This window comes from Podarcis filfolensis, assembly GCF_964270895.1.
Source record: "Podarcis filfolensis genome assembly, chromosome: 13".
In the NCBI taxonomy this organism is placed as follows: Eukaryota; Metazoa; Chordata; class Lepidosauria; order Squamata; family Lacertidae; genus Podarcis; species Podarcis filfolensis.
Genome location: NC_139615.1, coordinates 37,344,761 through 37,357,820, shown reverse-complemented (window position 1 = coordinate 37,357,820; position 13,060 = coordinate 37,344,761). Strand labels below are relative to the sequence as shown.

At 46.7% G+C, this 13,060-nt stretch overlaps 1 protein-coding gene across 3 annotated transcripts in view; it reads right to left on the bottom strand.

Annotated features, from left to right (window-relative positions):
- The window catches only part of LRRC4B (leucine rich repeat containing 4B), a 149,020-nt gene that overhangs the window by 55,452 nt on the left and 80,508 nt on the right, over positions 1-13,060 (bottom strand). The window lies entirely within an intron of this gene.

Here is a 13,060-nt window from a genome sequence, read left to right as displayed (position 1 = left end):
GAAGAATTGCTGTGTCGTCTGATATGTTCACCCGCAACTTAACAAACTGAATACTGTTGTCCCGTTTGCTGATCTCCACATATTGCGGCCCCTGTACACACAGACTTATGCATGTACAGCATAAATAAACACAAGCTCTGCATGTGTGATCTGAGCTCCCTCCACCCACAAAAAAAGATGGGTGCACCATGCGAAGCGCTCTTACATGCTGATAAGTTTTGCACACAGGTGGTTTAATGATATTAAAAATGTTTAAAGGTTGTGTATTCCCATTATACTGGCCATTTGAATATGAAAGATCAATTCTTGGCAAATTTGTCCATCCATCGTCTTCCTTCTTCACATCTTGCAGAGCTTCTGAGCTTCACAGCTGAAACTGTACCCAGCGTCCTCTTAAACCAATATAGCGTGACAATTTCCGAACGGCAATAATAATACTAATAATGTCAACCATCGCAATCAGATTAACCATGTATTTGAAAGCCGCCATGTCTCCTGCACTATGCTGCTTTAAGAGCGCACCTTCTCAGCCTCCTTGGCAGTGAGGGAAAGCACGGCTGCAGCATCTGCTAAAGACCATTTCTTATAAATGATGTTTTTGATATGATTATGTTACGGTGAAACAGTGGGCTTCCAAAAGGCCTAATTTAGAGACTGAAGGGGTGAGATGACTCCTCAGGAGCACTAAGGTCTCTGAACATTTTCTAGCACTGAGAAATGGCTGCTGTCAGAAATTTTAAAGCAAGATTATTTGATTGACTCGGTTCTTATAATAACAATTTACTACAGTGGTACCTCGGGTTACATATGCTTCAGGTTACATACGCTTCAGGTTACAGACTCCGCTAACCCAGAAATAGTACCTCGGGTTGAGAACTTTGCTTCAGGATGAGAACAGAAATCGTGCTCCAGCAGCACGGTGGCAGCAGGAGGCCCCATTAGCTAAAGTGGTGCTTCAGGTTAAGAACAGTTTCAGGTTAAGAATGGACCTTCGGAACGAATTAAGTACTTAACCTGAGGTACCACTGTAATATTAATATGCTGCCTATCTGACTGGGTTGCCTCAGCTATTCTGGGAAGCTTCCAACAAATTATAAAACCACAGTAAAACATCAAACATTTAAAACTTCCCTATACTGCCTTCAGATGTCTTCTAAAAGTCAGATAGTCACTTCTTTCCTTGATAACTGATGGGAGGGTGTTCCACAGAGGGGTGACCGACTGCCGACTAGACTCTCAACTAAGCCTGATGTGAAAAAATAATTACTTTTCCTTTAAAAATTGTGTGCATGCACACAAAGATTGCCTGAGCACTGCCCTGTGCCTCTGCTATCTGCTTATCTACATATTGACAGATTTCAGACATAATAACCACGGTTTATCATGGAAGAAATGAGAATGTCTTCCCCTGCATTCTTCCCACTCCTCTTCTGGTACGACCACAAGCAGGTATTTTGAAAACATTTACTTTCTTTTCCCCCCCCAAACCGCAGGTCCAAAAACAACAAATTATGGGTAATCTTGTTCCAAGCAAGGTAACTGCAAACCATAGGTTATAAAGCTGGCTTGTTTAAACAAACCATGGTTTGTTTTTACATTTATAGCCCACCTTTTCTCTAAGAAGGGTACATGCGGCTCTGACTCGCCCCATTCTATCCTCACAACAACCCGGAGAGGTAGGCGGAGAGGCGATGACTGGCCCAAGGTCACCCACTGAGCTTCATGGCTGAATGGGGATCTGAACCTTGCTTTCCCAAGTCCTACTCCGATGCTCTAACCACTGCACCACAGTGACACTCGAGAAATTAGGCACAATTAAGATTAAGCACAGTTCAGGGTTTGGACATGGCACTAAAATGTGCCTACCATGTGCTGATTTTGCTGTGGGATGTGGGGAAGATTAAGGAGTCACAGTCATTTTATTCAAGCGCCTCTCTTGTCTTTTGAGATTTCAGACTATCTTACACTCAAGCATATATCTGCAAATCATGAGGTCCAAAAATGTCCAAAACAATGAAAATCAAGCTCCTCAGAATCCTAAATTCTGTATCCAGGGCCATAATACTTTGCCCCTTGTCGGCATTTTCACAGGAGAGCTGAACAGATCTGAGGAATCAGAACGCTGCATGCAAAGCTCTCAAGATTCAAGGGTCTGAATCCCTGGAAAATTTCTGCCAGTCAGTGCAGAGAGCAACAAGCTTGATGGGCAAATGTCAGTGTGGCATGACGTACTTATACTACTGGGGACAAAGGTCTCTCGGGGCAAATCCTCCAAACAAAATGTGCATGCTGAGCCCTGTGGTCTGTGCACTATAACCAAGGAGCCTTTTACTCATGGCCAACATTGTGTCCATGTTCCGTATGGTGCCAAGCACAAACGTGCAAACTGCAGCCTATATATGCAGAACCCTCCAACATTTTTCTGATGAAAATAATTAAAACAGAGATAGAGGATATGCAGCATAATGAGGAGGAATTGGGAAGCCATGGAAGAATGGGGTGGGAAGTCCAGGGGTATTAAGACAGATAAAGGTAATTAAAATATGTATGTATTAAAATTTTGGAAAACTCATAAAGAAAAAAGAAGAAAAGAAAATGTGGATGTCCTATTATTATTATTATTATTATTATTATTATTATTATTATTATTATCTCACCCATCTGACTGAGTGGCTACTCTGAGTGGCTTCCAACATTTATAAAAACATTTTAAAAAATTAAACATTTAAAATAAAGACCTTCCTTATACAGGGCTGCCTTTGGATGTCTGCTAAAGTAATAGTAATGATAATGATGATGATGATGATAATAATAATAAAATAAAATAAATTATACCTCACCCACCTGGCTGGGTTTCCCCAGCCACTCTGGATGGATCCCAACAGAACACCAAAAACACAATAAAACATCAAACATTACAAACTTCCCTAAGCAGGGCTGTCTGTATAGTTACTTATCTCCTTGGCTCGGAGGTCACCTAACTCCATACCCTCTGACTTTCTCCAATGAAAATAAGGGTGTCCTACCATACCCTCCATCATTTCTCTGGTGAAAATAGGGACATCCTAAGGGAAAGTGGGACATTCTGGGACCAAATCAGAAACCAGGGCGGCTTCTGTAAATCCGGGACTGTCCCTGGATAATAGGGACACTTGGAGGGTCTGTATACGTTCAGCTCATAAACTCATTGCATTGCTCCGTCGACTTGCTTGCAAGCGGAAAGTTGACGAGCTGAAGAGCTTTCAAAAGAAAAAGAGGCCTTCCAGCCAGGCGTATCAGGCCCGAGCGTGCCGTAATCGGATTTATAACCTTGTTGCTGTATCAGTTTTTAATCTCAACCAATGCTGGCAAAAGCGACGCGAGTCCCCTCCCCGCTACTAAAGGGATTGCGCCGGCACACACAGCTTTCTGACGGTTTAACTAAATCAGATTAAAGTTAAACCAAGGTAGTTGTGGGTGTCCGCGAGGCGTCATCTGCTTCGAATGCTGCTCATTCAAAGTCTAGCCGTCCGTCTGCCTCACTCCCCACCACTCTGCCCTGCCTTCGCGAGTGCCGCTCCAGCGCCGAGATGAGGAGCCACACTGAGCTGGAAGCCAAACAGACAAAGAGCAGGGGGCTCGTCACAAGGAGCAATTCAGAGGCAAGCAGTACGTTTCCGAGCACAATTCAAAGTGTTGGTGCTGACCTTTAAAGCCCTAAATGGCCTCGGTCCAGTATATCTGAAGGAGCGTCTCCACCCCCATCGTTCAGCCTGGACACTGAGGTCCAGTGCCAAGGGCCTTCTGGCGGTTCCCTCACTGCGAGAAGTGAAGCTACAGGGAACCAGGCAGAGGGCCTTCTCGGTAGTGGCACCCACCCTGTTGAATGCCCTCCCACCAGACGTCAAAGAGAACAACAACTACCAGACTTTTAGAAGACATCTGAAGGCAGCCCTGTTTAGGGAAGCTTTTAATGTTTGATGTATTACAGTATTTTAATATTTTGTTGGAAGCCATCCACAGTGGCTGGGGAAGCCCAGCCAGATGGGCAGGGTATAAATAATAAATTATTATTATTATTATTATTATTATTATTATTATTATTATTATTAGCTGAGTGTGAGATGGGCCAGTCGCTACCGAGGAAGCCTTCGCGAGAGTGGGAATTCTTCTTATTCGAGGGATATATAGCTTGGCAGTCAAGCTTGTGAAGAAGATTCGTCTGCTTAAAAAAAGACCTCTAACAGAGTCGTAGAATTGTAGAGTTGGACCGGGACCCCCAAGAGTCATTTAGCGCAACCCCCTGTCACGCAAGAATCGCAACTAAAGCAACCCTGACAGATGGCCCTCTGACCCTCTGATGTTATAAACCTCCAACGATTTGGCCTGGCACCTAAAGATATGTGATGAAGGCGCCAGGCGAGCCTCCCTGGGGAGAGCATTCCACAAATGGGGAGCCACTGCAGAGAAGGCCCTGTTCTCATGTTGCCACCCCCTCCAGACCTTTCATGGACACACGAAGAAGGGCTTTCGATGATGTTCACAGGGTCTGGGTCGGTTCCTATGGGGAGAGGTGGTCCTGAGCTGTTTATGGCTTTATAGGTCAAAACCAGCACTTTGAATCGGGCCCAGAAACTAATCGGCAGCCAGTGAAGTCAGGCCAAGATCAGTGTACAGTGGAACCTTGGTTTTCAAAGGTAATCTGTTCCAGAAGACTGTTCAACTTACGAAATGATCGAAAACTGAAAACTGAAAGCAGAAGCCTCAATGCAATAGGGAAACTCAAAACGGAAGCCGCGTGGCATGTTTGGCTTCCGAAAAACGTTCGGAAACCGAAGCAGTTACTTCCAGGTTTTTGGCATTTAATAGCCGAGACATTCGTCAATGGAGACGTTTGAAAACCGAGGTTGCAATTTAATAAGTTCAAACCGTCTGGCCCCAGTGAGTAACCGAGCTGCCAAATTCTGTACCACTTGACATTTCTTAACCATCTTCAGAGGCAGCCCTATGTTTAACAGGTTGCAGTAATTGAACCTTAAAAAGGTAAAGGTAAAGGACCCCTGACAGTTAAGTCCAGTTGTGAACGACTCTGGGGTTGAGGCGCTCATCTTGGCCAAGGGAGCCGAAATTTGTCCACAGTTTTTCCAGGTCATGTGGCCAGCATGACTAAGCCTCTTCTGGCGAAACCAGAGCAGCGCACAGAAACGTCGTTTACCTTCCCGCCGAAGTGGTACCTATTTATCTACTTGCACTTTGATGTGCTTTCGAACTGCTAGGTTGGCAGGAGCAAGGACCGAGCAATGGGAGCTCACCCTGTCGCGGGGATTCGAACCACCGACCTTCCAATTGGCAAGCCCAAGGCTCAGTGGTTTACACCACAGCACCACCCGTGTCCCTAGAGATTACCAAAGCATAGGCAAAAGAAGAACAGGTTCTCCCTGTTCAGATAGGGGCGCAGCTGGGCCACCAGCCAAAGCCGATGGAAGGCATTCAACACCACTGAGGTCACCTGAGTCTCAAGCAACAGCAATGGCTCTACAAGGACACCCTAGCTGCATTCCTACTCCTTCAGAGGAATCGTGACCCCATCCAGAGAAGGCAACCTCCCATCCATCTCGCTTAGGGAACCACCCCCGAAAAGGCCCCGCCCACTGAGAGTGCCAATAAACGTACACTGAGAGCTGCCCATTTCTAATTCCTGCTCCAGCCATGATCCTTGGGCCGGACACCCAATCTTAGCCTAACCTCCTTTGCAAGGCTGTTGTGGAAGATAAAATGGTGGAAACTCAATGAGCTCCTTGGGAGGCAGAGAAAAGATGTCAAAGTCAAAAAGCTGCCTTATGGAAAGAAGGGTTGGCTATAATTCTTTCCTCTTTGGATACTCTATAACAACCACAATCACATCATCAACACAGGTCAATGGTAAATGGATTTGTAACTCTGGCCAGCGCCGAGAATAAACAGTTCCTTGGCATCTACTACCAACAAACTGGTAAGAGATCTATGGGCGCTCCTGAGGAATAATCACCTATGATCTATCTCAGTGGTTCCCCAAACTTTTTCTCCTCCTGGACCACTTGAAAATTGCTGAGGGTCTTGGTGAACTGCTTAATGACCTCTCTCCCAGCTTCTTCCCCCTCTTTCTTGCGGCTTCCTTCATTCCCAAAAGGAGAGGTTGAAACTGCACTACTATACATGCATCACACGCACTAAATGGCATCCCTACTTTGCCCATGTGTGAAAGCCCCCGGTGGCATTCAAAACCTTGGCGGAATAATAATAATAATAGTAGTAATTTATTATTTATACTCCGCCCATCTGGCTGGGCTTCCCCACCCACTCTGGGCGGCTTCCAACAAAACACTAAAATACAATAATCTATTAAACATTAAAAGCTTCCCTAAACAGGGCTGCCTTTAGGTGTCTTCTAAAAGTTTGGTAGTTATTTTTCTCTTTGACATCTGGTGGGAGGGCGTTCCACAGGGCGGGTGCCACTACCGAGAAGGCCCTCTGCCTGGTTCCCTGTAACTTGGCTTCTCGCAGCAAGGGAACCGCCAGAAGTCCCTCAGCGCTGGACCTCAGCGTCCAGGCAGAACGATGGGGGTGGAGACGCTCCTTCAGGTATACTGGACCGAGGCCGTTTAGGGCTTTAAAGGTCAGCACCAACACTTTGAATTGTGCTCGTAAACGTACTGGGAGCCAGTGTAGGTCTTTCAAGACCGGTGTTATATGGACTCAGCGGCCGCTTCATGTCACCAGTCTAGCTGCTGCATTTTGGATTAGTTGTAGTTTCCGGGTCACCTTCAAAGGTAGCCCCACGTAGAGCGCATTGCAGTAGTCCAAGCGAGAGATAAACAGAGCATGTACCACTCTGGCGAGACAGTCCGCGGGCAGGTATGGTCTCAGCCTGCGTACCAGATGGAGCTGATAAACAGCTGCCCTGGACACAGAATTGACCTGTGCCTACATGGACAGCTGCGAGTCCGAAATTTTCTAATGGCAAGATGGGTTCTTATTTGTGGGAGGGTTTAAGCAAAGGCTGTGTGGCTGTGTGTAGTGTATACTGCAGTCCCATCCCGCATTGCAGTTCATGCACTAAGCAGGGGGTGCAATGGATGACCCCCAAACCCCTTCAAACTCTACGACGCTACAAAACAAGAGAGTCCAATGGGAGATTGGCAAGATCACATTTGCTCCTGGATGCATAAAATGCGGGAAATGACAAAACGACGACCCCAAGAGTTCCCTGGGGAGAGGGGCTGATTGTTAAACCAGCCTGGGAATTGTAGATCTTGTGAGGGAACAGGGGTCTGCTAGTAACCCCCAGCGCCCTTTGTTTTTGTTGTTGTTTAGTCGTTTAGTCGTGTCCGACTCTTCGTGACCCCATGGACCAGAGCATGCCAGGCCCTCCTGTCTTTCACTGCCTCCCGCAGTTTGGTCAAACTCATGTTTGTATCTTCAAGAACACTGTCCAACCATCTCATCCTCTGTCGTCCCCTTCTCCTTGTGCCCTCAATCTTTCCCAACATCAGGGTCTTTTCCAGGGAGTCTTCTCTTCTCATGAGGTGGCCAAAGTACTGGAGCCTCAGCTTCACAATCTGTCCTTCCAGTGAGCACTCAGGGCTGATTTCCTTCAGAATGGATAGGTTTGATCTTCTTGCAGACCACGGGACTCTCAAGAGTCTCCTCCAGCACCATAATTCAGCACCCTTAACGAACTACAGTTCCCAGGATTCTTTGGGAGGAGGGAAGCAATACACGTTTGAAGTGGTACGATGCTGATTTTCATGTATGGTGCGGCTATGTATGGCCTGTGTGTGCTTTCCTGCCCTAGACACTTTTGGGGGATGCTTTTAACCATTCGCTTGTTAGCTCAGTTGGTTAGAACATGGTGTTGATAACGCCAAGGTTGCAGGTTCGATCCCCGTCTGAGACAGCTGCATCTTCCTGCATTGCAGGGGCGATGGTTCTCAGGGTCCCTTTCAACTCTTAAAATTCTCCGATTCTATGATTCCCATAAGGACTTACACAGCAGAAGCTGCTCAGAATAATTCTGAAAATTGTCCAAGAGAAACACAAGGCAAAGGATGATCCTTTTCCTATGAAGACCACCCCACAGAACAAAATGAAGCATCAGTTCCTTCGCCTTGGGGCTGCCTAGAAAAATGCTAAATCATTTATGCTGAAAAAATGAGGGGAATGCCCATTTTTTCCTCTCTCTCTCTCTCAAATATCCCAAGATTGTGAAATGCTTTCATTATTTTTTCCCAAAGTCCTTTCAACCCTCCCACAGGTATTTATATAGATATATAAAATAGGTTTAATTATATTCCTCGTTCAGAGCAGACATGCTCCCTCCCTCCGCCAAGCCAACTGGAATCTTAATATTGTATTTTAGGCTCCATGCGGCTCCAGGGCTTACCTAGACTACAAGCGTGTATCTATTTATTAGCAAACTCAAATAACGCTTTCACCAAGTCAATGGATGGCTTTTGGGAAAACGTGACAACATTTAACCTCTAATACTCGTACAAGTGATTGTACACTAGGACTGCGTAATGATTGTCGGCTGACCTGCGTGATGATTGTTCACTGTCTGTGATGCCTTAATTGGTGCTAATGTTTTTAAGGGTGGTTGTTTTTATCTGCAATGAAAGATCTAAATGTTGCTCAGTTTCTTAAGGTTAGGGCCCACAGCCAATACAAAATAAACTCTGTTGAGTTGAATTAAAACTGTTTTATACCACTATAATATACACTCCCTCACTGTAGTATTGAGAGCTAGTATTGACCTTAGAAGAGGGATGGGGAATGAGTGGCCTTCCAGGTGTTGCCAGACTACAACTCCCATCATCCTTTGGCCTTCTCAAGGCTGTAGCTCTCAACCAAAGGTGTAGCAGCAGTGTTCAAAACCAGCCAGGTGCAAGGCACATTTTGCACCTGGCTATCGGCCACTTGTGACCAAGGAAAGATCCCTGGGCCAAGATGGCGCCCAACATCTCCACCACCTGGAGGTACATGCTTGGGGATCATCAGATCTGGACTGTTTTCACACGCCAATACCCCATCCTGTAGAATTCCATCAGTTATATTTTATCTGCACAATTGGATTGAATCTCAAGAACCAAAATGCTTTTTCTGTGCAGCCTGAGCAGGAGCAGTGAACAACGTTACAGCTAATTCTTGCTGCTTGTCTTCACTTACCCCACCCCACTGCCCAGCTCACAGTTGTGAAGAATAGCCCTACATTATGAATGGTCCGTGTCACCATTCAGAAAAAGAGATAGAAATAGGCCAATATATATGTGGACTGTCCCTGGGTCAAGTGACTTTTCTTCTTTAACTTCTCAAAGTTCTTAACCTAGCTCAAGGTTGTTGTCTAAACTAGCCAGATCTTTAACTGACAATCCAGTCGCAGTCAGTCCATCATTTGAAAAACAAGACTTTAGAGCCGTCTTGCCCCAAAATGGCAACTAGACATTCCATTTTGGCAGCTGTAGCCTTGGTTTAAGGAGCCATTTGGTGCCTAGCTTATATACCTGAGTTTCTAGCACTGTGTAGCAACTGGGTACCTGAGAAGCGACTTTCCCTATTCACCCCTGAGGGCATCAGGATGGATGGTCCTTGAAGACCTCTTTGGATCATCCTGTTACATTGATAAGGAACTTGTGGCCCTACAGATGTTGACAGAACACAACATCCATCAACCCCAGCCGGCAGGTCCAATGGGGAGAGATGATGAGAGCCATAGCCCAACACCATCTGCAGGGAAACAGATTTATCATCCTTTTGGGTTAGGACATGGGCTCCATTCTTTCGAGGTGAGATTTTGCAGGACTCTACTTTCCCGGAAAGCATGGAGTAAGGTGTTGAGAGTCCCTTTATTTTGCAGCCACTATATGCTTTTCTATATACTGCTAACATGCTGAAAGAGCTTCTAAGCAGTTCAAAAGTTTGAAATCAATTATAAAATCCATACATAATTAAAACACACAATAAAACAATTCCATCAAGTCATTAAAAGCATCCACAATTAAAACATTTTAAGTATTCCTATTTTTCAGGGGGGGAAATGATTTACATGGGTTACTTGCTCCCCCTGAACCCCTGAATAATTAGAATGAGTGGGTGGTGAAAGCACCCTTAACTCTTCAAAGTTATGTAAGCTTTTTAAAAAAAATAATAATGCTCATTGTTCAATTTCCCAGCCCCTAAGTGTGGGGGATGGAGGGTTGGTAAGTGCATCTAATCTTCTAGTTTGTGGAGTCTTTCCGTCAGCTCTCCTGGGTTGCTGACATTCATTGTTTTGTTTACTGTTGCATTTTATCGCCTATTCCTGTTTTAATATGTTGTTTATACTTTGGGAGCTTTGACCATTGGTCATGCTGGCTGGGGCTGAAGGGAGCTGGAGCTCAACAACATCTGCAGGGGCCACAGGTTCCCCATCTCTTGACCTACATATTTCAAACAGCCAATGCGACTAGTAGCCCGACCCTCCTGATAACTTGCCTAATTGTATTTAAAATCCATCTAAGCTAGCGGCTATCGCTACATCTTCTGGCAACCAATTCTATAAATCAATTACGAGTTGTGTGAAGAAGCGCTTCCTTTTGTCTGCTCTCTGCTTCTCCTGCCAATCAATTGCGTTGGATGACCCCTGGATGGCTCAGCTGGTTAGAGAATGGAGCAGCTTTGATCCCCGTTTCGGACATCTGCATATTCCTATAATTCTATGACCCCAGATTCTAGTATTATTATGAGATGTAGGGCCAAGGGCACTTATCTCCATCCTCTTTTTTCCACGTGGCGACTTATTTTACAAACTTCATCCCTTGTCTGTGAACTACGGTCACAAGAGAGCTGCAAATTCAAATGGTTGTTGAGGAGGACAATCCCAGGGAATGGGGCCTAGGACAGAGCACATCATGCTCACACATTGCTATGGTAAAGCAGGTCACAGTCCAGATAGGATACGACCGGGCAACCTCTTGTTCCACCACTCTGCACAGGAAATATGTGTGATAAATAAACCAGTTCTGCTCCAGCTCAGGAGTTACTCTGGCCTGGCGTTCATGCCCGAATACACCCCTTGTCGCTTTTATCAAGGACTGGGTGTTGTAACCTGAGTTCCATTCCTTGACCACTGATACCTCCATCCAAGGGTGACCAGAGAGGAGTTTCCTCCAGCTCTTTTCAACATAGGACGTTCCGACTATTTGTCCACCTGAAACCAGTGTTATCCACTCTGGCTGGCAGCAGAACTCTCCAGCTGAACTGTTCCCCAGCACCTGCTCCCTGACCTTTTGTAGCTGGAGTCTGAGCCCAGGAACTTCTCCACTGAACTACACTTCGAAGACAGATATGGGACCCAATGTTGAAGGTGTGTGTGTGTGTGTGTGTGTGTGTGATGGCCTGGGACTCGGGCTCGGACTCGGAACCAGAGGAATCTCAGTCTGCACCGGATCCTTTGCCTCTGGCATCATCTGAACCAAGTCTGGGGCCTGATCCTGAAGAGCCCCAGTCTGCACAGGTTCCCTGCAACAAACACCAGCTGGGCTGAGTCAGGGGTCTGAGCCTGCCCCTGGCTCCAGATGCGGGGATTACCTCGTTGCCTTCAGCTGGGCCATCACTTACAGCTGCTCCCCTGGGTCAGGGGAGGCTGAGGTGGCCCCTGGGTCTAGTAACTCACCGACGTCTCCTGAGCTGCAGAGACTAAGGTCTGAGAGAAGGAGAGACCTGAGTACTCGCAGGAGGAGTGCTCGCCTTCGGGCGAAACAGGGACGTGAGTTGCCGGGGGATCAGGACCGGCCGCTACCCCGACAAAGATAAAAGGCTGTTGGACCCTGCCCCAGGTTGTAGGAGCATCATTGGTGTATGCTAGATCATGCCTGAGATCCTGTACCTGTCCTTGCCTGGTTTCCTGCCTTGTGTCCTGCCTCAGCCCTATGGGACTGACTCCTAGCAGAACCTCCAGATTCTGGTCCAGTCCTGAACCGCATTTCATGGGTTACCGCCGGGCCCAGCACAGTGTGTGTATACAAGAGAGGTAAAAAACTGAAGGCATGGCAAAGGGCCCCAAAGGCAGAATAAGCTGAGAGTATCATAGAATCAGAGTTGGAAGAGACTCTGAGAATCATCTAATTCAACCCCCTGAAATGCAGGACTATGCAGATGTCCCAGATGGGGATCGAACCTGCAGCCTTGGCGTTGTCAGCACAACGCTCTAACCAGCTGAGCTACCCAGGCAAATAGCTTTGTAAAGTTCTGTAGTCTGCTGCAGGCTGGCAGAAGAAGGGCAGAGAGTGCCATCCTTATTACAGCAGCCTGATGTGTTTCTACGGTGGGTGCAGATTCTCTTCTCTTGCAGCCTGCTTTTGGCTTCCAGGCCAAGGTGGGACACAGCAATCTGCCCCTCCTCCACCAGCCTGCTTGCTCACTCAGTGCCTGCATGCAAGTCCTTGTCCCCTACAGAGACCAGGTGAGTGCTTATTTACAAGGCTGAGATCAGAGACTGGGAAAGAGGGAGAACTGGGAGGTGTGATGCAAAGATGGTCTGGGGAGATGGACAGGGAAATTGGGGTGGTCCATCATATCCCTTGTTACTGTTGCTACTAATCATAGAACTGTAGAGTCAGAAGGCACCCCAGGGGTCATCTAGTCCAACCCCCTGCAGTGCAGGAATAATAATAACAATTTGTAGCCTACCTTTCCTCTGAAGGAGCTCAAGGTAGTGTACACAATTCCCCACTCTATTTTCACACAGCAAGTTTCATGGCCAAGTAGGGATTCGAACTCTGGACTCCCAGGCACTAGGCCAGCGCTCTAGCCACTACACCACTGGCTCCCTATAGAGTCAGGGGAGGCCCAAAGGCGACTTAGAGCAAGGTCCACCCACCAGGCAACAGAACCATCCATTCACCAGTCAAAACCAGACCACTACGGACAAACAGAAAGGATTTGCACGGCAGAGGATGGGGAGCAGGAGACATAGAATCACGGAATTGCAGAGTTTGAAGGGACCTCAAGAGGCATCTAGTCCAATCCCCCACAATGCAGGAATCCCCGGGTGGGCTCAAACCAC